The following is a 20,604-nucleotide window of genomic DNA, read 5'->3' as shown; positions in this document are numbered from 1 at the left end:
TAAGCTTGATATAAACGTATGGAAAAAGATTTGGCTCTGTCAGGAGGTTCCCTAAGTCCTCGTCATTTTCACTCAGTATTTCTGGTGTTTAACCTTTATAATGACCAAGTCAGGATCAAAGAGGCAGGTATCTGAGCAGAAGCTGCAGAGGAACCAGGTGAGATGGAAGGTTCAACGACCAAGGTTAAATTGCCTGTGGAAACTGTAGGAAAAGATAAACACTAATTAAACTAGGAGGAGAGGAGACAGAGTCAAGTATTTGATCTGAGTGTAGGAGTGACCGCGTGGTTGGGCTCCATTCGCAAACTGTCTCTCGCCCTATAATCAAGCACACAACATTTAAAAATATAAGAAAGCCGATGCCAAGGAGGAGGCAGAACATGACACCACATGTCAGGATCGGCGGCTGGAGACCATGCGGAGCAAAGGAGATGAACCAAATGCGGACGTGTGGACACAAGGGCTAACTGAAGGTGAGCTGTTTAGATAGATAAATATAATACAAATGTGAGAAAAACAAATTAGTAAGTAAAAAAGAAACCTAAACTGGGGAACTAAACAGTAGAAAAACCACTGGGAAACCTGTAACATAGGGATGAGTAAATAGATGCTCTAGGGATTGAGGAAAACTAAGACAATAAATACACTCAAGTGGAAACACAGCAGGAACAAATTTGCACATAGCGACAGGGGAAGCAAAACTGAACACAATGCACATGAGACGAGGGACTGACAAAAAAAAAGAAAAGAAAAGGAAGCATCACGCACACCAAGACTCAGACAAGGACACGCAAGCTTCACACCAGGATGGTGGCGACAGAACACCGAGACATGACTGGGGTGAGAGAGAGGGTGAGAGACACTGTGAGAGGGAGAGCGAGGAACACAGAGAGAGAGAGAGGCAGAAAGGGCGAGAGACACAGAAAGTAAAAAAAACATGGAAACAGGACAGACCTAACATGGAAGATGCCAAGGACAAAACATAAAGGTGAGTGTTAGAAAACTAGAAGAGAACACTAAAGAACAAAACACAGAGACAAGATGAAGGGAAACTAAATTAATGACCCTAAAGTAAGTAAACAAGAAAGCCCAACATAATCCTTCAACATCTGTCGGACAATGCTCAGGATTTTCTATGAGTCTGTTGTGGCCACTGCTGTCCTCTATGCTGTTGCATGCTGGATCAGCAGGTTGAGGGTTGCTGAGGCCAACAGACTCAATAGACTAGGCCAGTAATTTTGTGGGTATGGAGCTGGACTCTCTTAGGGTGGTGTTGGAGAGGTGGTGCTGAACGACACAGGAAATCATTCCTGCCAGTGGCCATCTCCCTGTACAACTCCTCCATCTAATACACTGTAAACACTGCGATAGTTGCATCCTTTTGCACACACTCTTTTCTTACTCATTAAGGTTGCTGTCTATTTTCTTTATTGTTTTTTTTTTTTTTATAACCACATCTGTCAACCCTGGATATTGATTATTTGGTGATTTGTATATATTGTGTTATTCCTTATATCTTAACATATTGTGTTGCTAATAGTCTAGTCTGTTTTTGTTTTTGTTTCACTTAATGTTACTGTACCGGAGCAACCGTAACCCACATAATTTCCCTAGGGAGTAATAAAGTATTCTGATTCTGATTCTGAATAACATCCAGAAATGCGCTCAGTTACAGCTTCTGTCTCCACCTTCAGGTTTTCCTGGCACCCACATCTCCACCAATCTCACTTGGACCCACAACACCAACACCCTGGAAAACAAGGTGCAGCAGTGGCTGCACTTCCTGCGTGTCCTGAGGAAGAATAACCTGGACCAAAAAGCAGCGCCTTTGCTCTTGTCACATCTCATTTAGATTATTTTAATTCTCCTCTCTATGGTTTACCTCATAAATTTCTCCATAAACTGCAGGAAGCTGCTGATGTTATATCCAGAATCATATACACTGAACGTATAACACGTAACAATTGAAAGTCCTGCTTCTCACTTTCAAAGCTCTTCATAAACTTGCTCCTCAGTATTTATCTGATCTTTTCCATACATACTCACTCTCTCGTACACCCCGCTTCCCTTTTGTCTGTTCCATCTGCTCACATGACTACCATGGGACTCGGAGCCTTTACTTGTTCTGAGACTTTGGAATGCACTCCCATCAAAACCCATCTGTTCAGAACTGCATGCCCTTCATTATAACTTGGTCCTAGTCTATTGTTACCTATATTAGTTTTATAGTTGTGCTTTTATTTGTTTACCTTATTTTTTTATTTTGTTGTACTATTGCAAGGTGACCTTGAGGTTCTTTAGGACCCCTATAAATAAAATGTATTATTATTATTATTATTATTATTATTCCTGCTGTCTTACGTATATTTTCGTCGTGCACAGTTCGCGTGGAGCACCCCAATTTTTTTTTGCACATGTATAATGACAATAAAGGTATATTCTATTGTATTCCATTGTAAGAGATTGCTAATTCAAAACCAGTATTCTGCTCTTTTCCCCTCCATGTCCTGTCTGGCAGTGTAGCAATCAGAATTCTTGTCTGAAGGTCAAAAAATGCCAAACAGATTTACTTTCACAAGTGGAGCATTACAGCCTTCAATATAATTGTCCAACTGATATTCAAATTTTATTAAAACTTTATTAGACATATAGACAAGACTGGGGGACAGAAAAGAAAAAAAGAAAGAAAGTGAAGAGAGGCAGAGAAAATAGAGGAGAGGGAGAGAGAGAGAGAGATAAAATAAACCACCGGTGGAACCACAGCAACAACCAACATATGCATAAATAACAATGACAATGTTACTGAACATCACACAGTAATAATAACATGTCTAAAAATAATGCCTCTAAAAATAATACATATTTTAGAGGCAGCAGCAGCCCATGACAGTGTGTGTCTGTGAGTATCTGTGTGCACATCTCTGTGAACACTCTGTGTGCACGGGCGCTGGTGTTCATAAAGTTTCTCCATGCAAGTGTCTAATAGTGGGCGTGGGGAGCCACAGCCCCAGACCTCCAGGACCTGAAGCAGGCATGGAGGAGACCTGGGCCCCAGACATCCAACTCCCCCCAGAGCATGGGAGCCCCAGGAGGACCACCAAAGGGCCAACAGGAGCGAGCCAGTACACACCCGAGCACCAGCCCCGGACACTGAAAACCACCACTGCACTGGCAGTTGGGGTACCAGCAACAAGCAAGGAGTGTGGTGGGTGGGGGGAAATAGGCCCCACAGCAGGAAGGAGCCTGAAATGTTCTAAGACAGAGGGAGAGTCTAAGACCCGGCCTGTTGCATAGACACAAACAGGCATGCACAGGCATAAGCATACTTTTTAAGGTATCAACTATGAACTGTGAACTATGAGACTAAACCAGAAACGAGAAACCTAATCTTTAAATTATTGTTAAATTCAAAAGTCCATGAACTGATCCAAGGGGGGAAAGAAGGTGCGGTGGTGCCGGAGGAGGAGCGCAGAGTCAACTTCACTTCTCTGATTGGTGATATTATGGAAATTCCATAGTGTGCAGCTTTACTCCAGTTTCAGCAAGTCTAATCAACCACACAGTGTGGTTGTGGGTGTGTGGGACCTTTAATCTACAATTATGCATCATTTTTATGAGCCGATAATATGTTTTATGTGCAGAATCAAAGTAACTATTATTTATATTCAGCAGATAAATAAATCCAAAATGTTTCCCTCTTGGATGTAATAGATCAAGATTTAACATACTTTAAAGGAGCATTCTGTAAGTAGAATTTCTAGAAGTTGTACTTTAATCTTCAGGTGGACATATTCTTTATATATGCTGTATTTTATCTTTGTATTTCAATGTTTTTTTTTTCCTTTTGTTGGCTCCTGGCACATAGCTTACTACAGCGGCCATCGTTTATGTACTGCATATAAAAAGGGGTCATAGTTTCCTAAAGCTAAAGAGCCTTAAATATGCATTCAGTCTAATAGTGAATAGGAAGTGAATCGTCTGGCTGAAAAAAGGAGTACACATGGAAACAAGGAAGCAAAAGTACCTTGTGGCTTCCTTGTTTTATGGTCTCAGTAAACACTTTAATTATTTTATGATCTCAGTCTCTGTTCATGCAGAAAGCTGCAGACTCACATTCAAGATGCAAGAGGGAGAAATAAAATAAAGCAAGCATTTAATGCTGAAGTCCAGAGATAAGAAATGTACGAACTCCAGAGAATAACCATGAGTGAAGCATGGGAAAATACAGAAAAACGCTAGGAATACAAAACTGTTAAAACAGAGCTAGGGAATGATGTAGATGATGAGATGAAGGACAGGGGAAGATGGAGTTATGTTTCACTAGCTACACCCAGACCTGATTCCTGCCAGACCTGCTGAATTGAGAAATTGCTTAAACACAACCTGTTAGGCAAAGAAAACTTGGAACAGTGATAAACCTTCCCAAAAGTGGCCAGCCTAACAGAATCACCCCAAGAGCACATCAACAACTTACCCAGGAGGTCACAAAAGAACTACAACATCTAAAGAACAGCAGGCCTCACCTGCCTCAGTCAAAATTAAGTTTGGAGTGACCTTAAATCAGATAAAAATGTTTTGGCAGGACCTTAAACAGGTCATTCATGCTCAAACACAATCCAGTCTGTCTGAATTAAAACAATTTTATAAAGAGTGGGCCAAAACTCCTCCACAGCAAAGAGAAAGACTCATTCAATCAACTCCTCACACAGGGACAGGTATTTTCAAACTTTTTTCCCCATAATAAAATCATAATGTTGTATTTACTTGGGTTATCTTTGTCAAATATTAAAATATGTTTGATGATCTGAACCATTACAGTCTGACAAATATGCAAAAAAAAAAAAAACTAAGATCTTTAAGATTTCGGATCCATATGTACTTCCCGATATGAAGAACCATCTCTTATATAAACACAATATTCTGATGGACTCTGCTTAAGGTTGCTGTCATTGCATCTATCAATATAAAGTCTTTTCTTTGTCATAAAACATCACATCGCTGCAAAAATTCAGACCCGAGTATGTTGAGACTCAGCTGTGTCTGCTGAAAAGATGCTTTAGCAGCAGCTGAGGAGGTTTCTCTCAAAACTCGCTCCTTTACTCCACCTCCTTCAATTCACTTTGACATGCGAGTCCAAACATCACAGCACGCACATGCATGACTCAGATTGGCCGGCCAAGCCAGCGGGCCACGAAGCTCAGCTGCCTTCAAACTCTCCCATCTGTCACCTCAAATCCACGGCATCAGCCCCCAGCCGAGCTTCATCAGTGCTCCAGAGATTGACCCAGCAGGAGTGGGGAGGGAAGGCCGAGCCCTGAGTAAGGGGAGCCATGATATAAAGGGAGAGGGAAGGGAGAGAGGGGGTGCTCATCTTTCCCCACAGACAAGAGAGCGCGTCACAGTGAATTAATCCAACCCTTGGTGGTGGCGTGCAGGCTGCCGGCTGCAGCCGTGGGATTGGACGCCCTTGTCTTGTTAGCTGCTGTGTCACCCTGCCCCTCCCCAACTCCACAACTCCACAGCAATGATCTCCATCTCTCTTTATACTGTATAATTCCCCTCCTGGCTTGCTCTCTTCTGCTGTTGTTCTGCCGCTGTGACTCCAGCTATTTGAACTCATGTGACAACAGAGAAATGCAGTTAATGAATCAGAAACCTAAGTGAACTCACTGGTTTTAATGCTTTAATGCTAAGTATACAACCTTTACCCTAACAAAAAAAATTAACTTCCCAGTTGGAAAAACTTACCTTTATATAGGAGGATGGTTAGCATATGTACATCACATATAGTGGGGAATATGTGCATTTGATCTCATACAACCCAGCCAGAATTACATGTTATTGTCACAGTCACCAGACCACTCTGCCACAAAGTGCTTAAACCGTTCATCTCACATCAATCTAGAAACAATCAGAGTGCTGTGCCATACCGGGTACAAAATATTAGCCATGCAAAGAAGTGTGGGCTTACTCCTGTCTTATTTGGCAAACAACTCTTACTGTGAACTCATGAATGTCCAGCTTCCCCTCGACCAGTTTTCACTCCGGAGGTTTGGGCCAGCTCATGCAATCCATCAGTTTTGAGTTGTGGTTCCGCAGCTCAGACAGTTTAATGTTTCGTTGGTGAGACATAAAAAAAGTAACAGTGTCTTCCAAATAAACCAAAAGTGGGGAAAAAGCAAAGCCTGGAGGTGCTTGAGTAGCTTCTGCTTAATACATCATCTCACACCTTCCCATTTCACTTCAGTGACAGTAATGTAGTACATGTGGAGGCCTTCAGTCCCACTCTTTCACATCCAAATCATTGGGTGTGGTACCGTGAACCTATAAAACACACCTCTCCACCTTTTCACCACCAAAAAGCTGTCAAAGGACATCAGAGACAAAGCTTTAGATGTGCACGTGAAAGGAATGGGCTACAAGATCATAATCAAGAAGGTTGGTGACAACAGGAGCTCGTTAACGATCTGAAGGCAGTTGGGTCCAGAGTCACCGAGAAAATATAATAAAAAATGAGAATAAAATAAAAATGTGTATTTGCAATATTGTATTAAAATATACAAACATAGTTCTCCGTTATATAAAGCTCTATGTAGTAATTGCTAGCACAGAAAGCATGGGCTAAAAAACATAAAAAGATTTATAGAATCTGGAAATTTTATCATTTTAGGCAAAAATTCACAGTGGTCCCTGCAACGTATTACTATTATATGATAAATAATGTGACACCACCAACAACAACAACAATAACAGTCCTATAAAATAGCAACATTACAAGATATTGTGCTAATTTTGGTAACAATGCTAAAGATCAAGCTGACTTTCGGTATGAAGTTTTAGTGCCTTTCAGGCTGTGTTAGGAAGGGTATCCATGTGGGGCTACCTGCTGTGAGGACCCCTTTTGAATAAGGGAGCAGCCAAAGCACCTCTTTATTTTCACTGTGTACTCGTTATTGTCATTAGGTCTGTTTAAACAGACTCATGTATGCCACTTGCAACAGGAATGAGTGGAGTCATGTTTCTCTCCACCAGTCACACTCACATGTATGAGCAATTTAGCCTCACTGATTAACCTAACCCTGCTAACTGCATGTCTTTGGACTGTGGGAGGAAGCTGGAGTACCTGGAGAGAACCCACACAGATACAGGGAAAACACGCAAACTCCACACTCCTGGCCAGATGGTGGATTAAACAAAAAAAAAGGACATTTATAACATGCTGCCCGTGTTATAAATGTCCATTTAACATTTCATTGTCTGGCTTTCCATGTCCAAGTCACTCGACCTCCCACTTTGCTCTTCTCAGAGACTTGACTAACCAACAATACACCAATCACTGTTTGACGTTCCTTAAATTAGAAACAAAATCAAAGCGCTGCAGGTATGATGGTCATACTTCACAGCACACAAGATTTCTTCACCAGATCCCCCACTCCTCCACCACTGGAGTATATTTACATGAGGGCAGTGAATGGAACCTGCAGTATCAGATTTTATTTTGCCAGATTTTGCACATTAAGATTAAACTGTCAAGCTTAGTTCCAGAAATGTGCTTTAAAACTTATTTGGAGTGGAGCAGGCCCTGTGAGTGTCTCTCTGTCTGTCTGACAGTGAATGACGTGGCTTTAGATAAATAATAAATATATTGCACAATTTGACAGCATATGACACACTGATCTAAAATCCTACATCAAACTTTCCACTGTCAGGCCTCAAGAATGAATCCTCTTTGACTGTAGTTAGAATACCTAATCCTTTCATCCAGATAACTCAAATTTCACCCAAATGTGAAACTAATATATTCGATTTTATTTGTCAAATTTTCAACATTCCCATTTGCTATATATAAAAGACAAAAAAAGAATTAAACGACTATGTTTGAGGACAAAGGGATTCCCCTCTGCTGAGTGGCCTTTATTTCTGAGTGGTACAAAATCCCATAATCCCTCCCCCAGAGGGTGACAGCTGCTAAAACATGACGGCCTCTGGCTTTGCAGATGTATGTACAAGGTGTCCTTGAAGCATCAGTTACAGACAAATTGTACTCAGTGAGCAAAAGGTTCTCTCTGTAAACCAGAAAAAAATCTGCATGCAAAGAGGGGTGACATCTGCTACAGAACTCACTGCCTAAAAAATCGAAGGCAGACTGGTTTGATTTTTTAGATGTTGCTTACCTTTTGCTTTCAGTAACTTCTTTGTTAGGCACCAAAATTCAGGTTAGATTCAGTGAAAATGAAGAGTCTGAGTGCAACTGTGGCCCTGTATAGCATAAGCATAAGTTGAGTGCTGAAACATGACTATTAAGGATACCCAGTGCACTCCAAGGACACCTTGTACACACCTCTGAAATGCCTTTGAGAAACAATGTAACTGCCATGGACTCTTTACAATCATGTCCTAGAATTTTATTTAACAACTCCATGATGCTAGTTTCCTTTCCAACTTTCTGTCACACCTGTATCCCATCAGCAAATGACTCACCCAGTACACACACAGCAATGCTTCCCTCTGTCCCCTGCTAGACTCTCTCAGCACTTTTGTCACAAGTGACATACATAGTTTGGCCTGACTTCATTCATTCATTCATCTTCATTACAATAGGATGGCATTTGAGCTGAAATTACACAAATTTGTCAGCCAACTATAGGAAAATATGTTTTATTCCCATTCCAGACAAAACCATATAAACTGAATGAACAAACAAATCTGAAAAAGTTGTCTTTTCCTATTATTGTTATTGTTGTTATTTTTGAGCTGTTGAATAGAAGCAATACTTAGGTTGTTCTCTGATACTGAATATCCATCCAGCTGTGCCAATTTTATATATTTCGCTGTCACTCTATTCAGTCTGGACTGTGTACTAAACAGAGAAAAACACAAAACACCAGTTAAAATGCGCATAAAGACAATGTTAATTAGAACTAGACACAATGAGGGAAATAGAAAAACTTTTGCATGTATTTAGTCTAGTGCTGTCAGCGTTAATCTCGTTAAAATTACGTTAACACCATAACCGCATTAACGCGGCAAATCTCCGTTAGCGAGTTAACGCAGATCGTCCCGTGCATGGAGCTGCACGACGTCAACGCCTCAGCACTGTCAGCTCGTTAATACGTTAGCACCGTGCAGCCCCTAGCACGGGCGATCCGGTGTTCTGACAAACCATCCTACTTTGGCAAAACGTCCTACTGTAAGTAGTTTATGCACATTTCTGCTGTCACAGAGTAATTCCAGCACCAATTTAAGTAGGTATGACGGTTTGCCACTTAACTTTGCCCATCAGAGTATACTTGTAGCTCATATGCATACAGCCAGGATGGTTTGCCACTTCATTTTACCCGTTAAAGTATGCTTGTAGGTAACATTCACAAAGGTAGCATGGTTTAACACTTAATTTTACCCGTCAGAGTATGTGTGTAGCTGTTATTAACAAAGGTAGGACAATTTGCCACTGAATTTCATGTTGTGTGCATGCGCAGAAACAACGGGTAGGATGGTTTGCCAGGTAGGATGGATTCCCAGAACACCGGGTTAACTCGCTAACGGAGATTTGCCGCATTAATGCAATTGTGGTGTTAAGTAAGTTGAACTAGATTCATGCTGACAGCACTAATTTAGTCACAAACGATGTTGTTGAAATTAAAGCCAAGACCTCATGATGCCACACATTAAACTCTTATTAGTCAACCTGAAGAAGACAAAACCTGAAAACATTTTTTAGGAATTTGTAACTGGAACCAGGTGGAGGACAACAGTTTAATAAACACTAACAGCTGCTCTGCCAGCTTGGCTAAAATGGCTGTTAATTCTGAGTCAGGTGCATTGTGGCTTCACCCTTTATGCTTTGTTTTGCTCTGGAACTGCATCAGTGAAAACAAATTAACCTTGGTTTGGTTTTGTCCTCTTTTTTTTTTTTTTTTTTTTTAACTGATACCTGCGGTGTCTCTTTGTCCTGAAACACTGAGATACACAGAGTGAGAAGAGAATGTGCTGCTCCAAGGACAAAATCCCAGTATGACATCCAAAGTGAGAGGGCATCACTTCAGCCTTGGAGAGTTCATTACTGTAAAAATGACTTCTTCTATTTGCCTGCTTCACAGTTTGAGTTGAGATGAGCAGAAAAAAGTAAGCTCCCCTTTCCGTGCTCTTTTTTTATTTAGGGGTATTATATTGTGCAGAACTTGCTTCCAAAGCTGAATCAAACTGTCTCTGAGAAACATCTGGGATTTATCAAAGTCATCAAAGTCTAACATCTTTCTGCCTATTTTCATAAAAGATTCAAAAAAGGAATTTATCCAAATGTGTGGCAAACAGACGAGATAATACTTGAAAGAGGTGCTGTGACCCATAAATCTGACACAGAAATGTACTGCTTTTTTGATTAAATTATATTTCAGTGCATTTTTTCTTGCATGAAATTAAAAGATTAGAAAATGAGACAAAGGAAGCTGACTGAAATGACTTTTAGTGCACTGTATCTGTGTATTTGAATATATGCAAATGTAAAGAAAGACTTTTTTCTGATCAAAGTGACAAATGTTATTTTTATATAACATCTGGTACTGTTGTTTATAGACATAAATACTTTACCCTGCATGACCTCTTCTTTCACTTAGCCCAAGGCTGAATCCTCTGCTCCGTGCAGCTCACAGAATGCAGAATGATTTTCATTTGTTTGTAAGATTTCTTAGTCAAACCCCACCTGAGACAAAAAAGGTGGGGAGTGGAGCCAGTATACAGACAGAAATGATGAGAGGAACTGTGTTTTTATTGATCTGTCTAGGGAAAAATTGGACACCAGCAATACAAGCTTACAAATAATATGAAGCCAATACACAACACTAAGAGTTATTGAAGAGGTGCTCTGAAATATAATGATCATAATCCTCTCAGGACACTTGTGTTTAAATTACAGTTGTGATCCATTTAGTTCTGCTGTGTTGGCACTCTTGTTACTGGGGTGATACCCTCAAAGGCACTGCTGCATTTATTCATAACCAATTAATTGCTACCAGTCTGAACCTCTGCTGACAGTTTTGTAGACAAAAATGGATCTATTTGACACTAAATGCACATACCTATATCTTTTTATTAACCATCCCTTAAAGGTAGCTGGCATTTGTAGAGCATATTTCTAGTCTTGCTGGCCACTGAGAACTCTATCGATATCACATCTGCACCAGTTAAAGCCAGTTTAGAAACACCTGTTATTATATCCTGCGCGCTATTTTGGACTTTTTATCGTGGTCTGATAAAGAGAACATATCCAGGGAGCTGCAGGGGTCAGAGGAGAATAGCCTTTGCTTCCAGCAAACACAAAGCAACAGCAACTTATGTAACCATAACTAATAAAGTGACTCAAAGAGAAACATATAGTACATCCTTGTACCCTGCGCCTGTAGAGACAGTAATGCACTTTTGCTGTGCCCGTTTTTCTTGAGAGTGCTTGATGTTCCACATGTAAATGATATTTTTTGTTTTCTTTTACCATCAGAAGTAACATGTGAGCACATTGAGCCAACATTTCAGAGTACAGATCAGGACGACAACAAACATTTTTCAAACAGACAAGAGTTCAAGTCTTGTTTTGGCCGTTTTTGAAGTTCCACAGAAAGTGGTCAAGGTCATCAAGGTGAGCTGTGTGGCGGGCAGGCGTTGGACCCAAATGCAGAACTCAAACATAAAGGGATTGAAAAAAGGAGCAGCTTTATTTGGCTGTAAACACTAGAACACTACAAACAAGAAAACAAAATCGAAACTGGAAGACTTGAAAACAGGAATGACGGGGAAAAACCACAACACTACAAAGGACGAAGCAACAACAAGCAGAGGGCAACAAAGGGCTTAAATACGCAGAGGGGTAATGAGGGAAATAGAAACACACGGGGAACACAGCTGGGAGAGATCGAACATAATGAGAAGGAAGGAAAAAAAATCTGAACACACTAAAGCTGTGTCCCAAAACGTAGACCGCATCCTTCGGAGGACCCGGCCTTCGCGGTCTACGTGGGCCGGGTCCTTCGAAGACCGAGAAGGCCGGAAGTGCGAGGCTGTGAAATGGGACAGTCTAGCCTTCAGATTTGCATCACCGCTGTCTCGGTGGAATTTAATAAAGTCAGCTGTCTGCTCCTTGCTATCTAAAATATAAGAGGACACTGGCATAAATTCTCAACCACCTCACACTTCTGTTTAATCAGTTTTCTGTTTGACGTTTATTCAGCTATGTGAAAATCCCAGAGGAACCCACCTGATGGATTAATACATTTTTATTTAATCTAATCTAAAAACTTTGATCTCAGCCAAAACGATTTACTCTGGAACAAATAAAAGACAGAAAAAAGCCAAACAATAACATTTTTAAGTTATCCGAGTGACTTATATATCATGTTTAACTTGAGTAGCGAAAGACATCGAGTCTGAAAACGATGAAGCAGGGAGTCCGCTGCTCTCGCCGGCTCGAGTGACCATTGAAACCTCCGGCTAGCTATCGAGCGGATGGGTAACAGCTACTTTCTCGCCTGAAAATATGTTAAAAGTTTATTTTGTGACTTAGAAAGATTAAAACGAGTAATATTAAAACTTAGTAGTGGCCGCCATTGTTGGAAACTGGAATTGGCTGGGCCGCACTATGAATTCTGGGATATGGTGGGCCACGAAGGACACACCTGACCCATCCTTCAAATTCGGAGAAATTAAGGACGCATTTGTCGGCCACATTTGAAGGAGTCAACAAATTGGGACAGCCTTCGTCGCCTGGCTGTGACGTAATCGGCCTTCAAATGCGGCCTCCAAAGGACGCAGCCTACGTTTTCGGAAAACAGGAAACATGATCGCACACTGAAGATGTGGGCTTGACGCTAGGACTGGGGAAGACACAGGAGACACAGACATGGGCAAGACTAGACATGAAACTTGGAATTTGGGGAGGCACAGTAACAGAAACCTTAGAAATGATCAAATAAAACACAAAACCAGAACCATGACTAACAATGAATCAGCTTTCACAAACAATCTATGCGATCACTTAGAAATTAATGACCATAGATATAGAAATAAAAATGCGGCATTGAAATGAAATGGCACTTATTTAAGTGTCACTGAGAAATTCAATATAAAGGAGAAATTCATCCCATCCAGTGTTATTTTATGCCTGTTTTTCAGATAAAAAATGGTTTTAAAATGTGATAAGTTTGAGTAAGTGGTAAGGTCACAGCAATAAAACTGGTGTTGCATTGATTCCTTGGCCTCACAAAGGAAAACATGCAGTGCATTTTTGGAAAAACAGGCAAAATTATGTTGCATTATTGCTTCACAGTTGGAGCTTGCAGTCCAGTTTTCTTTCAGGAGACAATACAAAACATCACACCAGTTTGCCTGGAGACCTGCACCTTCAGGGTGTTACCGTAAATATACAGTTTGCTCTTAGTCATCCAGACTGGCTACATAAAGCTTGTATAAGCCCTCTATCTTTGGTTGTTGTGTTCCTGCTCTGCTGCTATTCAGTGCGATCTATTCACTGAGGGACATTGGCGAAGGCTCGTCATTTCTCAGCTTTTTTCACCCACTTCGTAGGGGGTAGTGTCATAATTACTTCTTTCTTTTCAACTTGCAAAATGAAGCTTGGCGAGAAAATATTGACGCCCATAATTGCTTGTTTTCTTCTTAAAAGTGTTTTCGTCTCTCCTGCTGATTATCCAAGGGAGGAAGTTAGCTTATAGCATTCTTATTTTAGACTCCTTCCTGTGTCTTCTAATGGATTTTACAATTTATTCAAACGTACTGTTTTATTTGCTTATAATTTTCTATTATAGTACAAGTTTGTCTTACATTTGTTGAATGATTCCCAACCTCTTACTTTTCATATTACATAATATACCATCTTTCTCATTTTCTAACTTTGAAAAACTTTTGTAACACTCAAATCACTGAAGAAGATATCATCATAGCAATGAAGGAAGGTTTGAAGCTTGTGCTTGCACCACAAGATCTGCTCTTGGGATATTTTCATTGCTTTAGGGGTAAAGCTGTGCTACGAAACACTGAAAACACCTAACTTCTCACAGTTAGTATAAAGTTGTAACAACGTCGGTGAATTCAAAAGAGATTTCTGCATTTGCTTGGGGGCAGCACGCCGGTAGATAGAGAAGCAAAGCCTTAAAAATCAATTTTTATGGTTTTGTTTGATGTTCAGCATCAAACAACTTATAAACATAGACTGTGACCTAATGTGTCCAACCACACTGAAACACAAAACACATGAAAGAATTCAGAAAAGACAGCTGTTATATAATGATATAATTTATGACATACACGCACTGGCCAATTCAATAGGTATACCTTACGAAGTACCAGGTTGGATCACCGCTTGCCTTTACATCTCTGCTAACCGCTTAACGCCTGATGTATCATATTTGGCATACATAATTTTTCTGAGTTTTGGAGACGTGTTAATGTTCAAGAAACAACTTTGAGTTGATTGTGACATGGTGTGTTATCTTGCTGGAGAAAGGTGGGTACAGGGTCCAAGAAAATATCCCCAATATACCCTTGACCTTGATAAAGGGGTGATGGATCTACATTTTCATCTAAATGAAGCAGCAGAAATAAAGACTCAAGAAGAAGAAGTCATCATTGCTAGTTTACTTTCACACATGTGAATCCTTCTGAGCCAGCGGAAAGATTATACACATGACAGCTTGAGCAGCGGGCACCATGGTGGAGTGAAATGGGCTTCATAAATCATTCCTTGGAATCTGTCACTTTCAGTTTAATTTACCTTAATTTAGCAATTTGTCTCTTCAGCTTCCTTCAATTTAACCACCTAAATTAAAGGGAAGCACCGCTAATTTAATGCAACGAGGGTCTATTTGCTGGTCACAGGAAAAGTTCAGGCTGTGAACACCATCTTTTTCTCTGAAATGAGTTTATTAGGGAAGTCTCGGAAAATAGCCTTGTGGTATCAGGGTTACTATTGCTTAAGCTTTGAAATTTAAATCCAAAACCCTGTGTTATCAGCCGACTGTGGAGCGTTACCAGGCAGGGTGTGTGTAATGATAAGATGCTGCTGAGTTGTATCACAGAAAATGAAAGACCCAATGTTTTTGAATGGTAAGTGTCAAAAGCCTAGGAATCTTGAGCTCTTCCAGTTCAGTTATTATTTTCTTGTTGTCTGCTGAGCATGCTCAAAGCTTACAGAAGTGAAATTCTGTACTGCATTTTAAATTTTGAATTATCTTCAATCATAGTGTTAAGATAAAGTGTGTAAAATCTGAATATCAACTTTACAAATCTAAAGTATTTTCTTGTAACCAAGCTTTAACTGCTGTCTGTTTATTTCTCTTCTAAGCTTGAACACTTTAACATGCGACTCTTTATGGACTGAGCAATTGGGACTTAGCCACCAAGGCAGCCTCAAGTGGCCATTAGAGGAACTGCAGTTTCTGTTGGCTCCATTTTTTAGCCTCACAGCTGCCCCATGCTCTCTGTGTTTATCCTGAAATAAATAAGTCGGTATGTAAAGTGAAGCTGCTGAGAGCAAATTAGCATAACAATAATTTTTGTGCCTACAAATTGAATTCTTTACTGTAAAACCCCTTAGCAAAGCTAAAAATGTTGGCACTTTCCACTTAGACCTAATAAGCTCTCCATTTGGAAGCCGCAGTAATGAAATTCAAACTGACATTTCAGTCCAACACCAGTATTAATAAAACTGCTGTTATTTTAGTGTGCCTACTTGACTTTTAAATTAAGCGTCTAATAACCTGACAGAGCAGCGTTTCAGCTCTGGGTTTGATGAGACAGAGTGGATATGCACAGATTTTATCTGCTGTGAATTTGACAGAAATCCTCGGAGAGAAACGATCACGGGATGCATCAGATTCAGTATTAAGAAAGAGGCAGCGACTGGAAAACAAACAGGGCATGTTTTTGTCAAATTGTGCTGTTCTCGTCTTTCAAGGGGAATGAAACTATTAAGGTTTTAATGTTATCTTTGATTGCTGAGCTCCGGCTGGTTTGATTGCACGTGTACCGTTTTCCTTGAATCTGTGTTTCCGCTGAGATGTAAAAATGGCTGCTGCTCTACAGATAATAGCTTTCATGTAGAATTTAAGAAAACATGGGATGTTTTGGCCAACACATCAAAATCGGTTCTATATGCAGTGTGGTGACAAAATAGATGGAGAAGAAATGCTGAAGTCAGACTAATTACTGTTAAAAAAAAAAAAACGTAATAAAAATTAGACTTTAGACAAAACATGAAAAGAAACTAAAATAAAAACATGTAGGACATGTATTTAACTTTAGTCTGCAACAATTTGTTACTTTCACAGAAATCACACTATAATACAAACCGCATGAAAACTATCCATCCGTCTTCTTTCACTTCTTCAATTTAGGGATGCAGACAGGTTGGAGGCTATCCCACAACTCTGGGATAAATGTGACAGACAATTTAGTCACTTTGCTAAGTACACCTCGGTCGTACCAGGTTGGAGCCCCTTTCCCCTCCAGAACAACCTTAATTCTTTGTGGCGCAGATTCAAGAAGGAAATAATTGCTGAAAGATTATGGTCCATACTGACATGATAGGATCACACAGTAGCTGCAGATTTGTCAGGTGCACATCCATGATATGAATCTCAAAGACTGTGGAGGCAGTTGGATAATTAGAGATTTGAGTGAATAAGCCATTGAACAGGTGTGCCTAAATAAGTGGCTGGTGAGTGTCCACGTGACTAATCAGACACACACAACAGGTGGAGCTGTTAGAAAGAACTTTAAACTCCTCTGAAATGCTTTTTAAGGAACTTGAACAAACTTGATGATAGCCAACCTTTATCGGGTTTCAGGGTCTTGAGGTAAAAGGAGCTGTGAAACAATCTTAGGTTTTTAATGCTGGGTAAGGGGAGGAGAATCCATCAAAGGTTGAGAAAGTATTTTTGTGCATTTATATATGTTATTGTCCTGGCCATCAAAGCAAAGTTTGAAAAAAATCACATGTATATCTGAAAAACTTTCCTTTATGGCAGGTCTAATGAACTTGTTGGGCACTGTATATATACATTCCCAAGCAGTAAACAGTACTTAGTTAAACATTTGTGTCACTAGAAAGTCTGTGTTCAGATCAAACACTGATTTTATTGTAATACTTTCAAATATACGACTGCTTTATTTAAGTTTAATGAAAACCTTTTTTTACTCTGTATCTTGTCTTGTGTCTTGGCAGCACAGTGGTGTAGTTGTTAGCTCTGCAGGCTCACAGCAAGAAGACCGTAGCTTGAAGGCTTCCTGGGGCCTTTGTTCTCACTAGTCTTAGTGGGTTTCCTACCACCGGCATGAGTGTGAGGTTAATTTGTGATTCTAAGTTGGCTGCAGGTGCTGATATGTTATGTATAAAACCTTGAGTGGTCAGTGAGATCAGAAAAGTGCGAAACAATTTTAAACCTATGAATGTATAACAGTATAAATTATTGGGCACCTGATTCTGTGCCTTAAAAAAGAAATCAAATACTTAAAGTACTCTTGTCCTGTCCGCTGTGTGATTAATTTCTGAAACTACAAATCGGGGACAACAAAGGAAAAAAGGTTTATTTGATTTTACCGCTGCTTCTCCACTGTAATTTTGTTTTGTTATCATCTGTTAATTCTTCACTTTGAACTGTTATCGCTGCACATTTTCATTAAGTGCAGGTCATTTCTTATGTGTCATATTAAAATATGTATAACGCATATATTTCATTTTACTGCCCGGCTGCAGAAACAAATGCTCCAAACTGTGAGGCAGCTGAAGCATCAGACTGAAGTCGCCTGCTGTGGATTAAGGATTACCCAACCCACACAGACAAACACGGGATTATGTTTTTGTCTTGTTTTGCCCACCGCAGAACTGGAGCCCAGCCTGCAGATAAATGATACTTTCACAACACACAGGAAGAATTTTATGCACTTCAGAGGAGTCATAGTGTTTATAAAGCCTCCTAAAATGAGTGCTTTGAAGAATTAAAGAAATAAAAAAGTGCTGTCTAGTTTGAGTGACAGGGTTTTACTACACTTATCCGATTTTTGGGACAGTTGTGTGCAACAGCTCAGGGGTCACCACAGCGAATCATCTGCCTCCATCTCACCCTAAGCCTGATAACCTCCTTTTTCACACCAACCCTCTGCATGTCCTCCTTCATTACATGCATGAATCTTCTTTGTGATCTTCTTCTTTTCCTCCTGCCTGGCAGGTCCATCTTCAAAATCATGTCCAAACCATCTCAGCCTTGCCTTCGTAACTTTGTCTCCAAACGGCTCAACCCGAGATGTCCCGCTGCTCTGCTCATATCTAATCCTGTCCCTGCTGCAAATTCCCCACCAAAATCTCAATATCTTCGACTCTGCCACCTCCAGTTCCAGCTTTGGATGGTTAAACTCATCTGCCTTCACTACTTCTGCTCCTTGCATCTTCACCCTTCCACCTGCCTCCCTCTCATTCACACACATGCATTGTCTTTCTTGTACTGCTTTTCGTTTCTCTTTTCTCCAGCGCATACCTCCACCTCTCTTTCACCGTGTAACAAAATGAGATTAAAATCATGAGAGAAAAGTCCACAGTGAAATATTTCCATCTTCTAGTTGTTAATACCTAGTTAAATCATGCTAATGTGCTGAAAACATCACATTTAGGTAATGATTGAACTGTAAATGCATCCGAATAATGGAGTTTATTGTTCATGATCTGATTTTAATCATGTGATTTAGTCTTTTCGCTACTTTTTTCCTTATTCATCCCCATTAAAAAAATGTAGAATGGACCAATCCTCGGTTTTGGAGAATTGTTACACTCCTATTGAAAAACAGTCTATCCTGATTTTTTTTTTTAAATGCTTCCATACCTTATGTGCCTCATGGTGCTTTAATCCACTGCCTACCATTCTTTGCTTGTTTGTGTTCTCTATATATATCACACACATAAAAAACATAATACATTTTTTATTCAAACCAGACTGAATCCTGTTACCTCGCAGGTTGAATCTTGTGCTTCAAAGCCGCTGCCTTATTGTTATGGGACATCAACATCTCGTAATTCAGTGGTTCCCAATGGGTACACTGGTATGGCTTCAGGCAATCAATGAATTAATTTGCAGTATCGGTTCTTTGCATGCACTGTTGCAAAAGCTGCCATCTTCTGGCGTCAGCTTTTCCACAGACAACAGTTGGGAGGGGAATGCTAATGCTATCGTGGTGCTACAAAGCCAAAAAGCAATTAGAAAGCAAACAACTCTTCTGAGAGAGATTTGGCCAAATCCTCAAGACCGGATCTGAGCCCGCAGGCAACAATACTGGCTTGTTGGTGTGTGTAGAAGGTGATGAATATATTACAACAGTAGCAACCGGAATCATCGGATTTATAAAACTTTATTAATCCCTGAGGAAATTATGTAGCCACAGTTGCTCCAAGACAGTAACAATAATTAAAGTAGTTAAAGTACCATTTAGATCAAACAATTTATTACAAATTAGCTCTACTATACAAACATCCCAGTATATTACACGGAATTGAATATAGATAAAGTTGAAATTGAGGTGCCCCTCTTGTCATATTACCGTTGTTATTTTCTCTGTAGACAATGTGCAAATAGTAAGGGTCTGTAACTATTGCAATGTGGACTTGTACTTTAGATTTAGGAGTTATGCAGAGAGACAGCCACAGGCTGTGGTGATAATCTCAGTGTATCAATGAATGTGAATTCTGCAGAGGGCTTACCCTGCAGTGTGCTTGGAGTTTTTAGTATTCCGTTTCTGAGAAACTGTTCTAGTATATTTTAAATAGGATTTCTATGGGACCCTCTGTACTGGTTCAGTTTGCCTGTGAGGCTCAGCTTTAAAAAAAAAAAAATCTGGAAACATCTCATCTATACTAGAAATTCAACCCCAGATTATCTGAGCTGTACTGTCACTTTTAACACATAAAAGACCCTGAAATTAGATTCTAATGAAAGAACCGTTCCTCAGGTATGGCTGCAGGATAAGGTGGTAAAGGAGGATGTCCCTTTGCCATGCTATCAGAGGCTATGTATTTATGTTCCCAAATGTTCAATTTCCCGGGACCTTGCACTGTTGTGGAAAGTACCCTATATTGCTTGACTGGTAATTCAGCCATGCAACTGTGAGCTGTCAGATAAAAGGTTAAAAAATATCATGAATATGATTTTCATAATTTTAAACCTGCTGGAAGAGTCAGATGAGACCTGATTTTCATACTGCTGCATTAATTCACAGATAAAGCCTTGGCAAAGTGGTGAGGTTGGTTTTATTAAACAGGTGCAGAACAATAATAATTATAGAAGAAGAATGCTTTGTGAAACTGAAGGGTTCTCTGTAAGTAATAAAAAATAGACAAGAACTCAGTCCCGATAAATGAACCACTTGGATACAGCAACAGGATTCACCACCCTCCTCATCCTCAGCACACACGCGTTCATGTGCAGCCAGCGTCATATTATAGGAGGTGGACTCTGCCATCATCATCATCATCATCATCATCATCATCCCCAGCCAATGGAGAAACCAGTGGAGGACACACTTAAACAGTGTCTCCGGAGCAGTGCGAACCAGAGC

Source organism: Simochromis diagramma, unplaced genomic scaffold, assembly GCF_900408965.1.
Source record: "Simochromis diagramma unplaced genomic scaffold, fSimDia1.1 OVJJ01000361.1, whole genome shotgun sequence".
In the NCBI taxonomy this organism is placed as follows: Eukaryota; Metazoa; Chordata; class Actinopteri; order Cichliformes; family Cichlidae; genus Simochromis; species Simochromis diagramma.
The sequence above is the reverse complement of the archived record's forward strand: the minus strand, read 5'-3'. Positions refer to the sequence as shown.